This window comes from Rattus norvegicus, chromosome 9 (assembly GCF_036323735.1).
Source record: "Rattus norvegicus strain BN/NHsdMcwi chromosome 9, GRCr8, whole genome shotgun sequence".
Classification (NCBI taxonomy): Eukaryota; Metazoa; Chordata; class Mammalia; order Rodentia; family Muridae; genus Rattus; species Rattus norvegicus.
Genome location: NC_086027.1, coordinates 10,797,072 through 10,816,247, shown reverse-complemented (window position 1 = coordinate 10,816,247; position 19,176 = coordinate 10,797,072). Strand labels below are relative to the sequence as shown.

The window sequence follows — 19,176 nt, the reverse complement described above, 5'->3', positions numbered from 1 at the left end:
AGCTTCTAGATGTACATACATTAACTTGATTAGAAGGTTTTATTTTTAAAGATTTATTTATTTATGTACATGAGCACTCTGTTTGCGAGTGTGCCTGCCTGTCAGAAGAGAGCTTCAGACAGAAGAGGGCATTGGGTCCCACTACAGATAGTTGTGGGTCACCATGTGGTTGCTGGGAATTGAACTTGGGAGCAATGGAGAAGCAGCGCTCTTAACCACCAAGCCATCTCTCCAGCCTGATAAAAAAGATTTTAAATTTCATTCTTTTTGTGTTTGTTTGCAATCTTTCTTCTTGAGAACACTGTGTTGGAATGTCCAAATGGTAATTGGTGGCGGTTGGTAGAAGGAGCCATATGTGATGCTGCCATATGTGTGAGGGGCTGGCAACAAGGTGCAGAGCCAAGACCATGGCCCGGTTCCCTGAGGCTCGCCTGCTGGATGTGGGCTCACAGCCAGGTCAGGATGCCTTCAGGTGAGGACAGCAGGTGGTGGCTTGCGCCCTGCTGAGCCGGCCTAGGAGAGTGGCAACCACAATCACCATGCCCAAGCCTCCAGCCTGGGGCACCTGGAAGATCTGGAGGCTTTGGCCGCGGTTAGGTCACGGTGGGCCTGGGGGCCTCAGAAGCAGCCCTGGGCCTCCGCAGAGCCCTGAGGGGGACTGACGGGCCTGGGCGCAGCCCGGAGCTCCACACCAGGCGCCTCCGCGTGTCGCACTTCTGCGTGTTGCCTGCACCAGGGAGTGGGCACACGTGTCCTTCCCACCCCGCCATTCGACCGCGCCCGAGCCCGGCCTCAGGGCACGCGGAGCTCGTGGGTGAGCGCGGGGCCTGAGGGGAAGGGGCGCCCGCGTTATATTTGGCGCCCGCAGCAGCGCGTGTGCCTGGGCGAGTTTTCCTTCCGCGGGTGCCGGCAGCCAGGGCGCCGCCGCCCAAGCTGACTCCTCTCTCTCCCTCTCCGACCCCAGCAGGGCCCAGAGGTGATTCTGCCTGCACGATGTCCTCCTTGCTGGAGGCGAGCTCTTCGCAGGCGCCACGTCGCAAACAAAAAGAGAGAGAAAAAAAGAAAAGAAAAAGCAGAAGAAGAGACCAGGGAAGCCGGCCTTAGCGGCCTTGGGGTCACCTCGGCCACGGGAGGGCGCGCTAAGACAGCGGCGGTGTTTCCAACGGAGACTGCAGCCTCTCAGTGTCCAGGAACGAAGCCCAGGCCAGGGGACCTCGAGGCGTGGAGCTCGCGCTGACCCTAGCCCGACCTCCGGTCTGGTCCCCAGGGACAGCAAGCAGCAGGCAGGGCGGGCTGCACCGCCAGAGCAACAGAATCAAGGTAGGTAGGAGACCCGCATCTGTCCTTGGCTGGTTCTGGCCCCGCCCCCTCCCCTCCCCTCCCTCCCCTTCCCCCTGTCCTAGGAAAGCAGTGGCAGAAGGAGGCAAGGTAGGGGAAGGGAGGGTTCATGGATGTATGGAGAGCTGAAGTAGGGATTGGAAAGCCCAAGGCATTGGGAAAGAATGGAGAGGTAATCTGGAGTGTGCTGTTAATGGACGGGGATCCTGGGAAAATATTTTCTTAAAACCTCAGGCAATGAATGTATTATTTAATAGATTTCTTCTGATCTACTTTGAAATTGGTTGCCCCTTGCAAGAGATTGTATTTGGAGGATGTAAAATACCCTCCTTCAATTACTCGGAGAAAGGGAACATAAACACAGATTTCCTCTTTTTTAGCCTCCAAAGCTCTGAGAGATTACAGTTCTGCATAATTTAATTCTTTCCTGCCTGCTATGAGCAGACCTCCAGATCAGCAAGTTCCTTTGGAATGGTTTTGCTTGTTTTTGTTTATTTTCCATGGTGCTGATTAGAAAGCCATGAATTGTTTTGTGAATTTTAAATTTCTAGACTTGACACCCAGAGTTGATGGTGGTTTCCTTCAAACACTGCAGTGTAGTTGCAGCATAAAAAAAAATACTTCTTGTGACAAGAAGTGGAAAAAGAAAGTTGATGAGCTAAGAAAAGAGGAGCCTTGAGCCAGATCAACCATTTGGCTTCCTCAAATATGGAGCAAGCATGGAATGTGGCTTTTTCAGAATCGAGGGGGTTTTTAGGATTGGGCAGTGAATGCTGTCTGGGGCTAACCCGTCCCTTTTGTGGCTGACAACCCTTAGGAGAAGATCAGAATGTGCCAACAGCACAGAGTGGGCACTGGTGGTGTTTGAACTCAGAAGTGCTCAGGAACTGTGAAAGTTTCTCTGTTATCACCCTGGAGCCATCTAGTGTAATAGACCACTGTGATGCTGTGTAAGAGGCCATTGTGAGGGCTGGAGAGATGGCTCAGTGGGTAAGAGCACCAAGTGTTCTTCCAGAGTTCCTGAGTTCAAATGACAGCAACCACATGGTGGCTCACAACCATCTGTAATGAGTACTGATGCCCTCTTCTGGTGTGTCTGAAGACAGCTGCATTGTCTGACATATAAATAAATAAATCTTACAAAAGATTGTCATCTACTGCAGTTTCTATGTGGACAGGGCTTGAAGATCAAGTACATTGCCTGTCTTTAAAGATCAAGTGTATCACCTAACTTTTAAACCAAGAAATGTAGTGTCTTTTTTGCTGCTTCTGTACCTTTTAGTGATGTATCTTTTCTCCTATTACGTCGTTTGTTTCCATGATAGTTGTTTTCAAGTGTATATGATTATCAATCCTATTTGCAGAGCTATTCAATATATCTGTTTTCATTGGTTAAATATTTGTGGTGAATTACATTGTTATATCAGTAAAATGCTATGTGAAAATTTTAGAGAATATACCGGTTTGGGTAATTGTAATAACCTTTCCCCTCAAGTGGTGGCCTGTTTACACATTGAAAAGACTGGAATTCATTACCATCCATAGCAGGATTGATAGGGAAGCACAATGGACAGCGACAGTGTTGTTCCCTTTGACAGTTGTGGGAGCAAAGAATGAAGTGTGAGTTGCCTCTTTGTGACTTATAAAATCGAGACTGAGTATCATTACTGTAGAAGCCCATGGAAAAAATGATGAAGTTTTCAGAAATCACCAGTTAAAGAAATGGTGATATTGCTTGTATTGAATTCTGACTTTCAAAGTTATGTTTCATTACTCTTTATTCCATAATGAAGCTTTATATTAATTTTTTTATTCACAATTACACCCTTAGATGCACAGGGCTAGGATTGTAGTAGGTGCTCAATAAATCTCTGACCATCGGGGCAGAGGACTGATAAGAAAGTATGTATTTTCTGTAAGTTCTGTTACTTTCGGGAACAGGTGGTTTTCGGCTTAACCATTCATAGCTTGGTATCTTGTCCCACATACGACAACTTGACAGAATCCCCTTTCTGGCCATTATGTTCAACTTATTTTTCTCTTAATCATTCTTGAAAATCATGGAAGTAGTGTGGAAAATTGATTGTACCTGCAGTATAGCAAAAGAGGCCAGTCTAGATAGATAAGCAGTTAAGTTTCTCCATGAGGTGATGTCTTAAAACATCTAGACTTAAGGAATTTAGTGTTGTGTTTTCTAAAGATACATCGTACAGTACACAGATAACATCGTAATAGAATAAAGTAGTCTTTTGATTTAGCCCCAAATTCCATAAAGCAATGACTACTGCACAATTCTCTTGGCCATATGAATAGCGGAAATTATATTTCACTTTTTTAAAGAAATAATGAAAGTACTTAATCTTAAGCAAAGCCCATGGGAAAAGTTTTCTGTGGTGTTTCTCTTTGGTTTCTTGTGCTCTTTCTAGAGGACGACTTTAAGAAGTCAGGGCGGTCAGGTGGTCAGCGTGGTCAGGCAGTCATGAGTAGATGGTTAAGCAATGTGCTAGGGCCCCATAGGCCAGTGAGCCAGGCTGAAGAGCAGAGTCTAGCCAGTGAGCCTGACTGAAGAGCAGAGGCTAGCCAGTGAGCCTGACTGAAGAGCAGAGGCTAGGCAGTGAGCCGGACTGAAGAGTAGAAGCTAGCCAGTGAGCCTGACTGAAGAGCAGAGGCTAGCCAGTGAGCCAGGCTGAAGAGCAGAGGCTAGCCAGTGAGCCAGGCTGAAGGCTGAAGAGCAGTGATTTTAACCTTTATTTCTAAGTTCTTCAGTTTTCCTAAAAGTTTCTACAAAGTTTTGCCTCCATAAAGTTTGGCTTAAAAGGTTCTCCTTGCTCTCTTCTTCTGATCTCCTTTCCTCTTGCTCTATGTCACAATAATTTCCTTACTCTCAATGCCTTACTCTCAACGCTATGCTTTACTTCTAAGTTCTTCTTGAGTTCTGTTCTGTTCTGTTCTGTTCAGTTCTGTCTAAAAAGCTTTCTCTCTCTTTGTCCTCAGCATTTGTATATCTTTCTGAACACAGCATCACATGGTGAAAAGTTCACTACAAGTTTGCACAGGAATTCAAATCATAAGTTGGATAATCAGTTTACAACAGAGAATGTTTACATGCACATCCATGAAGAGTAATCATCAGGATAAACCATCATCATCTGTCACTAGTTCTGCACGTTCATGGAGAGTTAAAAGCTGTAATTTTTATGAGAAAAGAATAAGTGAAATTACCTATAGGCAAATCCGGTCAATTATTTATGTTCACTCCTTGCATCTATAGTAAATCATTAGTTCTCTTTTTATGAACTTTGGTTAATTGGTTTACACCCTCTTAGGATGGGCTCTAATTTGTAGATGCCTGCTTGGTATTGCAGAAGCAATTCACTCATGACACTTTAAGAATAGAAGAGATTTCAATGCAATTTTGATTACCAGATAAAACATAATAGCAGTCCTATTATAAAAGCTTAACATTACTAATCTAATTTTAGGAATTCTTATAGAACCATCATTAGGAATTAAGAAATCATCTATTTGTCTACAGATCATCACTCCAAGACAATACATCTTCGTTGCTCTGTGGTGATCTGCTCAAAAGAGTGGGGTAAAGAGCATGACAAATACAGAGGCAGATGCTTGCAGCCAACAATTCAGCTGAGATCAGGGTCCCCAATGGAGAAGTAAGAGAAAGAATTGAGGAGCTGAAGGGCTTTACAGCCCCATAAGAACAACAGTAAGAAACACCCATAGCTCCCAGGGCTGAAATCACCATCCAAAGAGTACACATGGACAGACCCATGAGTAAAACTGCATATGTAGAATAGGATGGCCTTCTTGGGTACAAATGGGAGGAGAAGCCCTTAGTCTTGTCAAGGCTTGATGGCCCAGCGTAGGGGAAAACAGAACAGGGAGGCAGGTAGGCCTGGGTGTTTGGGTGGGTGGTAAAACCCTAATAGTAGAAGGGGGAGGCATGTTATAAGGGGTTTTGTGGATGGGATACAGGAAAAGGGATAACATTTGAAATGTAACAAAAGCCCTCTCTGGGGGATGGACAGCGGCTAAGGTTCTCTGAGCCCCTACTTCTCTGCTGCCTCCCTTTGATCACGAATCTGGTGCCAGATGTCAGCCTGGGGCTCTCCATGGGCTGCTGCTGGCACTGGTCTTGGCGTTCAGGGCCAAGAGCATGATGAGCAAGGAGCACATGGTTTGTCCTGATTCAGAGCAGGGCGAGTGGCCACCAGGGAATAAGCACAGCTTCCTGTACGATCATGAGGTCTTCCTGGGCAAGGAGGACTCCAAGACCTTTGATAGCTAAGCCTGGACGAGAGCAGGAGAGGCTGGGGAAAATTGTTGATCCAATTGACAGTGATGGAGGCGGCCTTGTTACTTCTGAAGACCTGAAAGTTTGGGTCAAACAGGTACAGAAAAGATACATCTACCATAATGTGGCTAAACTCTGGAAGAATTATGATAGGGACATAGAGGAAAAGATCTCCTGGTAAGAATACAAGCAGCCACCTATGGCTACTACCTTGCTGAATTCCAAGATAGCTCAGATCATCACAACTTTAAAAAGATGCCTCCAGGGGAATCACTATCCCTGAACTCAAGCAGTATTACAGAGCAATAGTGATAAAAACTGCATGGTATTGGTACAGAGACAGACAGATAGACCAATGGAATAGAATTGAAGACCCAGAAATGAACCCACACACCTATGGTCACTTGATTTTTGACAAAGGAGCCAAAACCATCCAATGGAAAAAAGATAGCATTTTCAGCAAATGGTGCTGGTTCAACTGGAGGTCAACATGTAGAAGAATGCAGATTGATCCATGCTTATCACCCTGTACAAAGCTTAAGTCCAAGTGGATCAAGGACCTCCACATCAAACCTGATACACTCAAACTAATAGAAGAAAAACTAGGGAAGCATCTGGAACACATGGGCACTGGAAAAAATTTCCTGAACAAAACACCAATGGCTTATGCTCTAAGATCAAGAATCGACAAATGGGATCTCATAAAACTGCAAAGCTTCTGTCAGGCAAAGGACACGGTGGTTAGGACAAAACGGCAACCAACAGATTGGGAAAAGATCTTTACCAATCCTACAACAGAGAGAGGCCTTATATCCAAAATATACAAAGAACTCAAGAAGTTAGACCGCAGGGAGACAAATAACCCTATTAAACAGTGGGGTTCAGAGCTAAACAAAGAATTCACAGCTGAGGAATGCCGAATGGCTGAGAAACACCTAAAGAAATGTTCAACATCTTTAGTCATAAGGGAAATGCAAATCAAAACAACCCTGAGATTTCACCTCACACCAGTGAGAATGGCTAAGATCAAAAACTCAGGTGACAGCAGATGCTGGCGAGGATGCGGAGAAAGAGGAACACTCCTCCATTGTTGATGGGATTGCAGACTGGTACAACCATTCTGGAAATCAGTCTGGAGGTTCCTCAGAAAATTGGACATTGAACTGCCTGGGGACCCACCTATACCTCTCTTGGGCATATACCCAAAAGATGCCCCAACATATAAAAAAGACACGTGCTCCAATATGTTCATCGCAGCCTTATTTATAATAGCCAGAAGCTGGAAAGAACCCAGATGCCCTTCAACAGAGGAATGGATACAGAAAATGTGGTACATCTACACAATGGAATATTACTCAGCTATCAAAAACAACGGCTTTATGAAATTCGTAGGCAAATGGTTGGAACTGGAAAATATCATCCTGAGTGATCTAACCCTATCACAGAAAGACATACATGGTATGCACTCACTGATAAGTGGCTATTAGCCCAAATGCTTGAATTACCCTAAATGCCTAGAACAAATGAAAATCAAGACGGATGATCAAAATGTGAATGCTTCACTCCTTCTCTAAAAGGGGAACAAGAATACCCTTGGCAGGGAAGAGAGAGGCAAAGATTAAAACAGAGACTGAAGGAACTCCCATTCAGAGCGTGCCCCACATGTGGCCCATACATATATAGCCACCCAATTATACAAGATGGATGAAACAAAGAAGTGCAGACCGACAGGAGCCGGATGTAGATCACTCCTGAGAGACACAGCCAGAATACAGCAAATATAGAGGCGAATGCCAGCAGCAAACCACTGAACTGAGAATAGAACCCCCGTTGAAGGAATCAGAGAAATAACTGGAAGAGCTTGAAGGGGCTCGAGACCCCATATGTACAACAATGCCAAGCAACCAGAGCTTCCAGGGACTAAGCCACTACCTAAAGACTATACATGGACTGACCCTGGACTCTGACCTCATAGGTAGCAATGAATATCCTAGAAAGAGCATCAGTGGAAGGGGAAGCCCTGGGTCCTGCTAAGACTGAACCCCCAGTGAACTAGACTGTTGGGGGGAGGGCGGCAATGGGGGGAGGGTTGGGAGGGGAACACCCATAAGGAAGGGGAGGGGAGAGGGGGATGTTTGCCCGGAAACCAAAGAATTATTATTAAGTATTAAATAAATTAAAAAAAACTGAAAACAACAAAAAAAATGTAAGTTAAAATTATCCAATAAAAAGATTCAAAGCCAAAAAAAAAAAAAAAAAAAAAAAAGGTGCCTCCACGAGATGAAATGAGAGGAGGTTTAAGGCCTTGACGGTGACCTGACAGCTACTCAGGACGGGTTCATTGCTTTTCTACACTAAGAGGATTTAAAGCATATGAAGGAGATTGTAGTTCTGGAAACCCTGGAGGATATCAACAAGAACGGGGATGGTTTTGTGGACCAGGATGAGTACATTTTGGACATCTTTTTCCCATGTGGACAATTCCCCTATGACAGACTGGGTTTTGTCTGGGGAGCAGTTCAATGATTTTCTAGATCTGAACAAGGATGCGAAACTGGATTAGGATGAGATTCACCATTGGATCTTCCCTCAGGACTATGACCATGCACAGGCTGAGGCCTGGCATCTGGTATATGAGTCAGACAAAAACAAGGATGAGATGCTAACCAAGGAGGAGATTCTAGACAACTGGACCATGTTTATGGGAAGCCAAGCCACCCATTATGCGGAAGATCTTACCAAAAATCATGATGAACTTTGAAAGACATTCATCTTCATGTGGCCAATGGTCACAGGCTTCCTGCGAATGTTCTGGGTTATTGCTATATTTGTAAAGTATATAGCAGTTGTGTCCCTAAACAATGAGAAACCTTTCTAAAGCTCAAAAAAAAAATAATATATTGCACCACAAACAATAATAGTTGGAGATTTAAACACCCCACTTTCATCAATGGACAGATCAAGGGAACAGAAATTAAACAGAGACATAGAAAGACTAACAGAAGTTATGAAACAAATGGATTTAACTTATATTTATAGAACATTCCATACTAAAACGAAAGGATATACCTTCTTCTCAGCATCTCATGGAACCTATTCCAAAATTGACCATATAATCAGTCACAAAACAAGCCTCAACAGGTACAGGAAGATAGAAGTAATCCCATGCATCCTATCAAAAAACCACAGACTAAGGCTGCTGATCAATAACAACAAATAGAACAGAAAGCCCACATATACATGGAAGTTGAAGTCAATAACAACTTGTTCATTGGAGACATAAGAAAGAAATTAAAGACTTCTTAGAACTTAATGAAAGTGAAGATACAACATACCCAAACTTATGGGACACAATAAAAGCAGTGCAAAGAGGAAAACTCACAGCTCTGAGTGCCTGCAAAAAGAAACAGGAGAGAGCATCTGTCATCAGCTTGACGGCACACCTAAAAGCTCTAGAAAAAAAATTAAATAAACCCTAGAGGAGTAGAAGGCAGGAAATAATCAAACTCAGGGCTGAAATCAAACAAGAAGAAACAAAACTGAGTATCAAAGGAATCAGCAAACCCAGGAACTGGTTCTTTGAGAAAATCAACAAGATAAATAAACACTTAGCCATACTAACCAGAGGTCACGGAGAGTGTATCCAAATTAATAAAATCAGAAATAAAAGGGAGACATACAACAAAATCTGAAGAAATTAAAAAGATCATCAGATCCTACTACAAAAACATATATTCAACAAAACTGGAAAATGTGAAGGAAATGGACAATTTTCTATACAGATACCAGGTACCACAGTTAAATCAGGAACAAATAAACCATCTAAACAACCCCATAACTCCTAAAGAAATAGAAACTGGTATTAAACATCTCCCATCCAAAAAGAGCCCAGGACCAGATGGATTTAGTGCAGAATTCTATCAGACCTTCATAGAAGACTTCATACCAATACTGCCCAAACTATTCCGCAAAATACAAACAGACAGAGCATTACCAAATTCCTTCTATGAAGCCACAATTACTCTTATACCTAAACCACCCAAAGATACAACAAAGATAAAGAAAATCAGATCAGTTTGCTTTATGAATATTGATGCAAAAATGGTCAATAAAATTCTTGCAAACTGAATCCAAGAACACATCCAAATGATCATCCATCATGATCATGTAGGCCTCATGGCAAGGATGCAGGGATGGTTTAATATACAGAAATCCATCAACGAAATTCACCATATAAACAAACTCAAAGGAAAAAAAAACACATGATCATTTCATTAGATGCTGAGGAATCATTTGACAAAATTCAACACCATTTCATTAATAAAGTCCTGAAAGATCAGGAATTAAAGGCCCATATCTAAATATAGGAAAATACAAAATACATCAAACCAGTAGCTAACATCAAACTAAACTGAGAAAATTGAAGGAATCCCACTAAACCAGGGACTAGACACGGCTGACCACTCTTTCCCTACTTTTTCAATATGGTACTTAAAGTCCTAGCAATAGCAATCAAACAATGAAAGTAGGTCAAAGGGAAAAAATTAGAAGGGATGAAGTCAAAATACTAATATTTGAGGATGATATGATAGTCTACATAAGCAACGCCAAAATTCCACCAGAGAACTACTTAACCTGATCAACAACTTCAGCAAACTGTCTGAGTATAAAATTAACCCAAACAATTCAGTAGTCTTCCTCTACTCAAAGGGTAAACAGGCTGAGAAAGAAATTAGGGAAATGACAGCCTTCACAATAATCCCAAATAATATAAAATAACTTGCTGTTACTTGAACCAAGCAAGTAAAAAATCTGTATGACAAGAACTTCAAGTCTCTGAAGAAGTTGAAGAAGATCTCAGAAGATGGAAAGATCTCCCATGCTCATAGATTGGCAGGATGAATATGGTAAAAAATGGCTATTTTGCCAAAAGCAATCTACAGATTCAATGCCATCACCATCAATATTCCTACTCAATTCTTTATAAAGGTAGAAAGTGCAATTTGCCATCATTTGGTATACCATAAAACCCAGGATAGCAAAAACTATACTCAACAATAAAAGAACTTCTGGGGGAATCACCATCTCTGACCTCAAGCAGTATTACAGAGCAATAGTTTGTATGGTATTGGCATACAGACAGGCAGATCAGTGGAACATAATTGAAGACACAGAAATGAACCCACACACCTATGGTCATTTGATCTTTGACAAAGGAGTTAAATCATCCAATGGAAGAAACATAGCATTTTTAACAAGTGGTGCTGGTTCAACTGGAGGTAAGCATGTAGAAGAATGTAAGTTGACCCATTCTTATTGCCCTGGACAAAGATTAAGTCCAAATGGATCAAGGGCCTCCACATCAAACCAGATACACTAAAATTAATCGAAAAAAAGTAGGGAAGAGTCCCGAAGACATAAGAACTAAGGAAAATTTCCTGAACAAAATACCAATAGCTTATGCTTTAAGATCAAGAATCGACAAATGGGCCCTCATAAAACTGAAAAGCTTCTGTAAGGCAAAGGACAGTGTCATTAGGACAAAAAGGCAACCTACAGATTGGGAAAAAATCTTGACCAATCCTGCATCTGATAGAGGACTAATATCCAAAGTATACACAAAACACAAGAAGTTAGAGTACAGAGAGCCAAACACCCCTGTTAATATATGGGGTTCGGAGCTGAAGAAAACATTCTCAGCTGAGGAATATCGAACAGCTGAAAAGCACATAAAGAAATGCTCAACATCCTTAGTCATCTGGGAAATGCAAATCAAAATAACCCTAAGAATCCACCTCACACCAGTCAGGATGGCTAAGATCAAAAACAGGTGACAACAGATGCTGGCAAGGATGTGGAGAAAGAGGAACACTCCTCCATTGTTGCTGGGATTGCAAACTGGTACAAGCACTTTGGAAATCAGTCTGAAGGATCCTCAGAAAATTGGACATTCCACTACCTGAGCACACAGCTATACCTGTCCTGGGCATATACTCAATAGATGCTCCAACATACAATAACAAACATGCTGCACTAAGTTCATAGCAGCCTTATTCATAATAGCCAGAAGCTGGAATGAACCCAGATGCCCTTCAACAGAGGAATGGATTTGAAAAATGTGGTACATCTACACAATGGAGTACCACTCAGCTATCAAAAACAATGACTACATTCAATTCATAGGCAAATGGAAAGAACTAGAAAATATCATCCACAGTGAGGTAATCCAATCACAGAAAAACACACTTGGTATGCTGTTGGGAGCAATGGCCTTGAAGCCCTCCATTATTGATGTTATTATTATGGTTAGCATTAAGTATGACTGGGTTCATGGAAAATCCACAGATACCTCAGAAGACTAATACAAATGTGGTGGTCAAGATGAATAATCATATGATAACGTGTGATGATAAGATACCCAATGTCATGACCTGTAACCTTTCTGAAAAACCAACAGCCTGCTGACTAATAGATATGACAAACCTGTGACCTTTCTGACATCCTGTCAACATCAGCCGATTCCCTGACCACACGAATATTGTGTCCTTGGCGTGCGTAAATGTTTCTTACTTCACCCCTCTCTCTCTTACCTTTTTATGGTACAAATTCAGCCTTGGGGAAAAATAAAATTGTCGCCTTGATCAGACTCTTGTCTTGGCGTCCTTCTTCGCGTCTCTTGTCCCTCATTCTCTTCCAGGTACTGAGCACCCCTCATTGACAATATGCACTCACTGATAAGTGGATATTGACCAAAACCTCAAATTACCCAAGATGCAATCTACAGATCTCAGGAAACTCAAGAAGAAGGATGACCAAAGTGCAGATGCTCCCACTCCTTCTTAAAATGGGGAACAAAAATATCCATAGGAGGGGATATGGAGGCCAAATCTAAAGCAGAGACTGAAGGAACAGCCATTCAGACCCTGCCCTACATGTGGCCCATATATATACAGCCACCAAAACTAGGTAAGATTGATGAAGCTAAAAAGTGCTTACTGAAAGGGACCGGATATACATCTCCCCTGAGAGACACATCCAGAGCATGTCAAATAAAGAGGTCACTGCTGGCAGTAAACTGCTGAACTGAGAACAGGACGCCCTTTATGGGAATTAAAAGAAGGATTCAAAGAGCTGAAGGGCTTGCAACCCCATAAGAACAGCAATGCCATCCAAATAAACCACTAGCAAAAGACTATATATGGACTGACCCAGGGGTCCAACTGCATATGTAGGAGAGAATAGCCTTGCTGGGGCACCTGTGGAAGTGGAAGCCCTTGTTCTTAACAAGGTTGGACCCTGAGTGCAGGGAAATGTCAGGGAAGGGGTTTCTAAGTGGCATGGATTGGGGGACCATACATATGGGAGAGGGCACGGGAGGGGGGCTCAAGGACCAAAAGCTGGGAAACGGAATAAGTTTTGAATAAAATATATATATATATATATTTAAAAAACTAAAATTTTAAAAAATGATAATAATACTAAGAAATAATCTAAAAAAGAAACTGTGAATAAGAAAGAAATTGTAGGATTTGGAAAAAGATGAATGCCAGGTATTTGAAAAACTGTATGACTATGGTAAACACTTTAATATACATGAGAAATTTTTTTACATGTTAATGAACTGCATCTTTTTTTTAAATAGTGGATGGAAATACAGTCCCTTCCTGGGTATGAGGCTAGGTATCCAGATATAGTGGAATTCATTATTTGTTAAGTCCTGAACCTTTGAGTCTGCTTCTAACTCAGCTTATGCCAAGGAAACTAGGCCAAGGTGATATCTAAGCCATTGACCAAACTATCTGGACTACCAATCACAGGTGAAATTCCACCTTGTAAATGGGAGGAGAGGAATAAAAGATATCTTTAAGAATTTAAAAAAGATGAAATGTACCCAAAAAACCCAATAAAAAAAGTTTAAAATAAAAATAACTTAGGAAATACAAAATACTGGGGTGCCATTCCACAATCATGATGTGTTTCTTCTTTGATAGCTTACAGGTTAATTTACTTCTCTATAACTGTTTTCTTATTTCAAAGTAAGTAATGGCATCATCTGTGGAATGATGGTGAGAACAAAAGCTTTGCCGAACTTGAATAATCGATCCCTCCCGAGCATGTGCTTAAAATTCTAATCACAGGGAAATTTCCTGAAGGGATTAAAAAACAAAATCCAGGGTTGGAGAGATGTCTCAGTGGTTAAGAACCTTGACTACTCTTCCAGAGGTCCTGAGTTCAAATCCCAGCAAACACATAGTGGCTCACAACCATCTGTAATGGGATCTGATACCCTCTTCTGGTGTATCTGATGAAAGCTACAGTGTACTCACATACATGAAATAAACAAATCTTTAAAAAAAATCCAAACATAAAACAGGAACAACAATGATGTAAAAACATTCTGCATGCTGGGTATGAAGGCATGTTGCAACTTTAATCAGCTTTGTAGGTATTTCTAATAAACACACAAAGAAACAAAAATCCTATCACAGTCCTAGCAGTTGCATCCAACAAAGAGAGAGCTGTGAGGTAGTGCGTGCTGCTTCTTTCCCCAGATACCCCTGGGCCTCAGGCCTGCACCCAGTGAGCTGGACCAAGAGCAGCCAGGTTGAAATTCCTGCTGCCATGACAGGATTCTGCAGGAACATTTCCCTTTGACAACAAGGAACCTGTGTGGAGGAGACCTCTTGGTGAGTCCTCAAGGACTCTACATGTCCTATTCTACAGGGAGAAGCCCTGGCAGGTCTTTGAGCAAGGCCAGCCAGTTGTATGGGGAAGTCTCTGGTCATGTGGCAGAGGGTGAGGAATGGCAGAAAGAAGGGCAGCTCCACTGAGAGCAAAGGATAACCCTTCTAGGCCTATGACCTCCTAATTAATTTATCTTTTCACCTGATGCCCTATTCACATTTTCTTACTATCATAAAACTGTGATCTTGATGAGCAGCTGGGCTCTTGTTTTCTTAGTCAGTTCTTTGTTGTCACAGATGTATTTAACTTACTCCAGCCCCTGAGACTTATTCATACCTTCTGTATGCAGTAGGACCCTTGGTGGGACTGTCATCTCAAAAATAGAAGGTTCGGTAATCCAAAAGATTGGACTCCAGTTTACCTCAGGCCAGGAAAGAAGTCAGCCACCATTAGTAAAAGAGCAAGGGAAAAATTACATAGGAAAAACAAGTGGCTTAATCAGAAGAAAAGATCCTCAACTTCTAAGGCCCGCATATATGCACCCCTCTCTTCTGAGCTTTGTATAGTGATGTTGTATAACTCCAGATGGTAGTAAAAGGCAGAGTTCTTCCCAGAAAGGTCAGACATGATTTTCACTCTTACATCTCTGAGGTGGGGTGGCATTATAGCACACATTCATGTTGAATTATTATAACACCTATGATAAGAAGACAGAATCCATATATCACAATGCCAAATAGACTACCTCCTGAACGTATGGACCCATTAAAATTGAGGTTCAACCTGAACTCAGGCCATTCCACTCCCTTCCCATCCTCCTGATTCTTATGTTTGCTACAAGTAAAAGATCATGGTGCAGTCCCCAATATTCTCATGCCTAGACTTGTCTGTTCACGAAGAATGATATTGGAGAAGTGATGGCTATATAGTTACAATGTAGTAACACAAGGTCCTGGTTGACATTTGCTCATTGATGTCCAATTTAATTGTCTTGTTATATTTCAGAAAGGGAGGATGTCCTACATAATATATAAAACGAACAGAAATTTATTATTTTATATATGCTCTGTACTTGATCACTATGTTCCCAAGTAAAAGGAGTTTTTATTGCAAAAAAATAGGATTATAGACCATTGATTTTGTGAAATACATGGATATGTAAATGGAAACAATGTCGGCTTTCAAGGACTGCACAGTAAGCAAATATTTCCAGGTTTTATACACTCAGAGGTATAGAAGGAATATATTGGCCTCCAGAAAAAGGGAAAAGCTTAGGAATGGAAACGTATGTCACATGCATTGTCTCGAGTAGTAGATTTACTTTTAAGAAAAATCTCCCTCCTCCTTGGCCCCTAGAGATTTGGGTGCTAAGAAAAATCTGTTCTCCAATTCAGGGTTGTAAGCAACCCTCCCCAGCAAAAGCATTGTTGACTTCTAATGAAGCAGGAAGACATATCTAGCTTTGAAATAGAGGTTGCCAAATGGTATTCCCAGTGACACATGAGAGACTGGAGGAAAGGGTCCCCACTGAAATTCATCAGTGTGGGGAGAGCTGGTTAGTAGGTAGGCCATAGAATTTTCCAGTGACATCATCAGTAAGCCCTTCACTAGACAATCTATTGTATCTAAGAGATCCCTAGAATCTTCAGTGATGTCACCAGTGTTGTGGTGACACCAACTGCCTTTGGGATATTACTTCAGTTCCCTTTGGGTTCACAAGCAGGCATGTTTCGCCAGCTACTCAGGCTATTTCGGAAGGAAAGGGGAGATCAAGGAGAGACCACACCAGGTCAGAGGGAAGCTGACCCCCTCTCTAGTGAAACAGGAAGGAGGAAATCATTCTGCGGAAGGCTTGGTGAGTCCTGGGCAGAGTTGGGGAACATCCTCAAGGAGGTAGGTTTGAGATGTGCCTTCTAAGACTAGGCCTTACAAGCAGGAGCCTTGGGATTTTTCAAAGGCAAACCAAGAGTCAGGAGTTCCTGATCTTTAATTTGAGAGAAAGCCATAAAGTTGTAAGACTTCAGTGTCTTTTCTTGAAGCTTTTTAACTGTGAGTGTCAATGATTGGCAGGAGGAGGCACTGTGAGATTAACAATGTGACGATCCATGGTTGGGAGTTGAAGCACTTCATCCTCTAGATTACTGTAGGTTACATAAGTGTCTGATGGCGAGAACAAGGAAGGATGCACACCTAGTCATGAATTGAGTTCTCAGACACTTTGGGCAGGACCACACTTGGTTAGAGCTTGATGGTGCTAAGCATTATGAAGTCATTATGAACTCCAGGATTATCTGCACCACATCTGATATGAGATAACAATGTCACAGATGTTTATGTCTCAGTCAGATTATAACTTTCAGTGCCGGGGGTTGTGTGACAGTGAGTGTGGCACGTGTATGGCATTAGAGGTTGGGAACAGGGACATAGCTTAAGAATCAACCTTTAAGAAAGCTTTTCTGCTCTTTCATGGATTCACCCAGTCTCTACCATTTCCCCTTCCTCAACCTCCTTTTTGGATTCAGAATGATCTATTCTGCCCATTGGTTCAAATATGCAAATTCACTTGGGTTTATCTGTCTACAGGTTTTGGTAGGAAGGCATCATCCCAAAATGTCATCAGTAAGCAAGAGGAGTGTCTAAAGGAACTGGAGGAACTCAAATTTGAAATCCAGAAGTGTCAATTCGAGAGGGATGAACTTTATCAAATCCTGGATCTTTATATCTATGATGAGTGGGACCACAGGTAGTCATTATGCCCAGTAACCTGTTCAATGTCTTGCGCTCTCTCTCTACTACCTCAAGATTTACTCATAGCATGAGAAAGTCTCATCCTGGATTTTAAGGAGATTTGGCAGGCATTTGCTTGTGAGATAAGCTAGGTGCTGTGTGTTTAGGGTCAACCTCTTTTGTACTTGACCCTGAGCCTCTTGGATTAGCATTGGTTCTGTCAACAGCTAGAAGGACCTTGTCATGCTTTCTGCAACTGTGTGTGTGTGAATGAAATGCCTGCACGTCATCACTCCTCTGAATTTGTTCATTATACACTGATTCTATGGCACCTTCAAGGATGTAGTTGGCATTCTAAATGTGTTTGGATATGGGTTGCTGTGTATGTATGTTGAAGTATATGTGGTGTTTTACTCAGGATCAGGAGGTCTGGGACCTTTGATGGGGTCTGAGGATTTGTTTGATCAACACTTTGCAGGTCATGATAGTGATGAGTACGTGGAGGCCTACACTGATCAAAAGAGCACTTTGCTCCTTCTGTATGCCTTGGTGGCATCCAGGACTCTCCCGAGGGGAGGAGGTGCTATAAATCCTCTTCCCTGTCAAACTTAGTTATGCCCTCTGGGAATTCATGTAAGGATAGAAACCAAGGATTGAGTATACCTGCTTTCAAAACAAGAGAAATGTCATCACAACTTTCTCTTGGGCCCAAAGCTGTGGCACAGACTGGAGGAATCTTCTTCCTGAACTAGTCAATTCCATCATGCTCACCTTGCCAGCTCTTGAAGGTCAGGTCCCTCCAACTGGTACCATGGCTCTGTTGTCCTGTGCCTGGGATAATAAACTTAACCAGTACAAATACTTTGAAGGAGCAAGTATGTGGTACATACTGAGTTTAAGTAATAGAACAGTCTGTTTTTACCTAATTTGTTTCACCTGCTTTGATCTTTAGTTTTTTATTTTTTTAGCTATCCAGGGATTGTTTATTGTGACCTAGAAATGGTCACTGTGGTCTTGACCATTGTTATTCCCAAACAGGCAGCTCTCAGGCTCTGCCCACTCCTATATAGTGAGTCTTTGCAGAACCATATCTCTCAGGATTCCAAGGAGTCCTTATTTCAAAACAAATGTTTGCTTATTTACAGAGAAATATTTTCTGTGGATTGAGTCTCACTGTTGGGTTTTGGTCTCGTTTTTTACTTTGCCACTTTCTTCCCTTCCACCATTCCTTGAATTTGAAATTTTTTATTATATATTTTTATTTACATTTCACCTAATTCTGAAATCGTGAGTTCAAAACATTATTTGTTCCTTTGGCCATGACCTAACCCAGGCTGCATGTCGAATTGCCAGTCCTTCAATCCGAACATGAGATGAGAATGATGGCTATGCAAATGATGACCAACTCAATAAGTGATGCCATGGAGAGGTACAAGGAGCTCATACAAGTGAACAGTTCCTCCCGGTGAGTCGCTGACAGAGATGAGAACCCAGCACTAGGCAGGGAATGCTTCTGTCCTGTATGACTTTGAACAAAAGAAAGGGCTCTGGTTCTGTAGTGTCTGACTCTTAACAAGAAGGCTGCCTCCTGGCAAGGGTCTTAGATTTGTAGCTCTTGGACTCAGTTGTCGTACATGTGAGGGGTGTAGAAGACCCTCCAATTGTTATTTTCCCAGTTAATGTTCCTCTAGATAGAAAAGGTTTGCACCATGATGGGAATAGCAATCAACTCTGAATCTCTAGGACTGTGACAGGAGATTTAAAGATCTGTGATCCATGAGAAACACATGGAAAGAGTCTATAGCTATTGGGTCTTCAACTACCCCTCAGAGGGGCTTTCCCCACAACGTGAAGATGGTTTCACCATACCATGGACATACGAGCTCCCTTATGGACCATCTCTTCTTCCTTGATTTATATAAACCGTCTTAGTGTCAGGGTTTTCAGAAGTACTTTGATTCATGTGGAATGTGGATTCTGGATTTGACCTCCTCTAATTGGTGCTAACTTGAATAGTGTGGCTCTATTCTGGTGATTTCTGAGGATGAGGACCCTTGAAGGGATGATTGTACTTGCAGGAGTGACAGGCAAATAGAAGCTGGCTGGGATTTACC

At 42.1% G+C, this 19,176-nt stretch overlaps 1 protein-coding gene across 1 annotated transcript in view; it reads left to right on the top strand.

Annotated features, from left to right (window-relative positions):
• The first annotated feature begins 425 nt into the window (after window positions 1–425).
• The window catches only part of LOC134480474 (uncharacterized), a 184,050-nt gene continuing 165,299 nt past the window's right edge, over window positions 426–19,176 (top strand). Inside the window, exon 1 of the mRNA XM_063267961.1 lies at window positions 426–903. The gene's annotated coding sequence lies outside the window, so the exon portion shown is untranslated. The remainder of the gene's footprint in view (window positions 904–19,176) is intronic.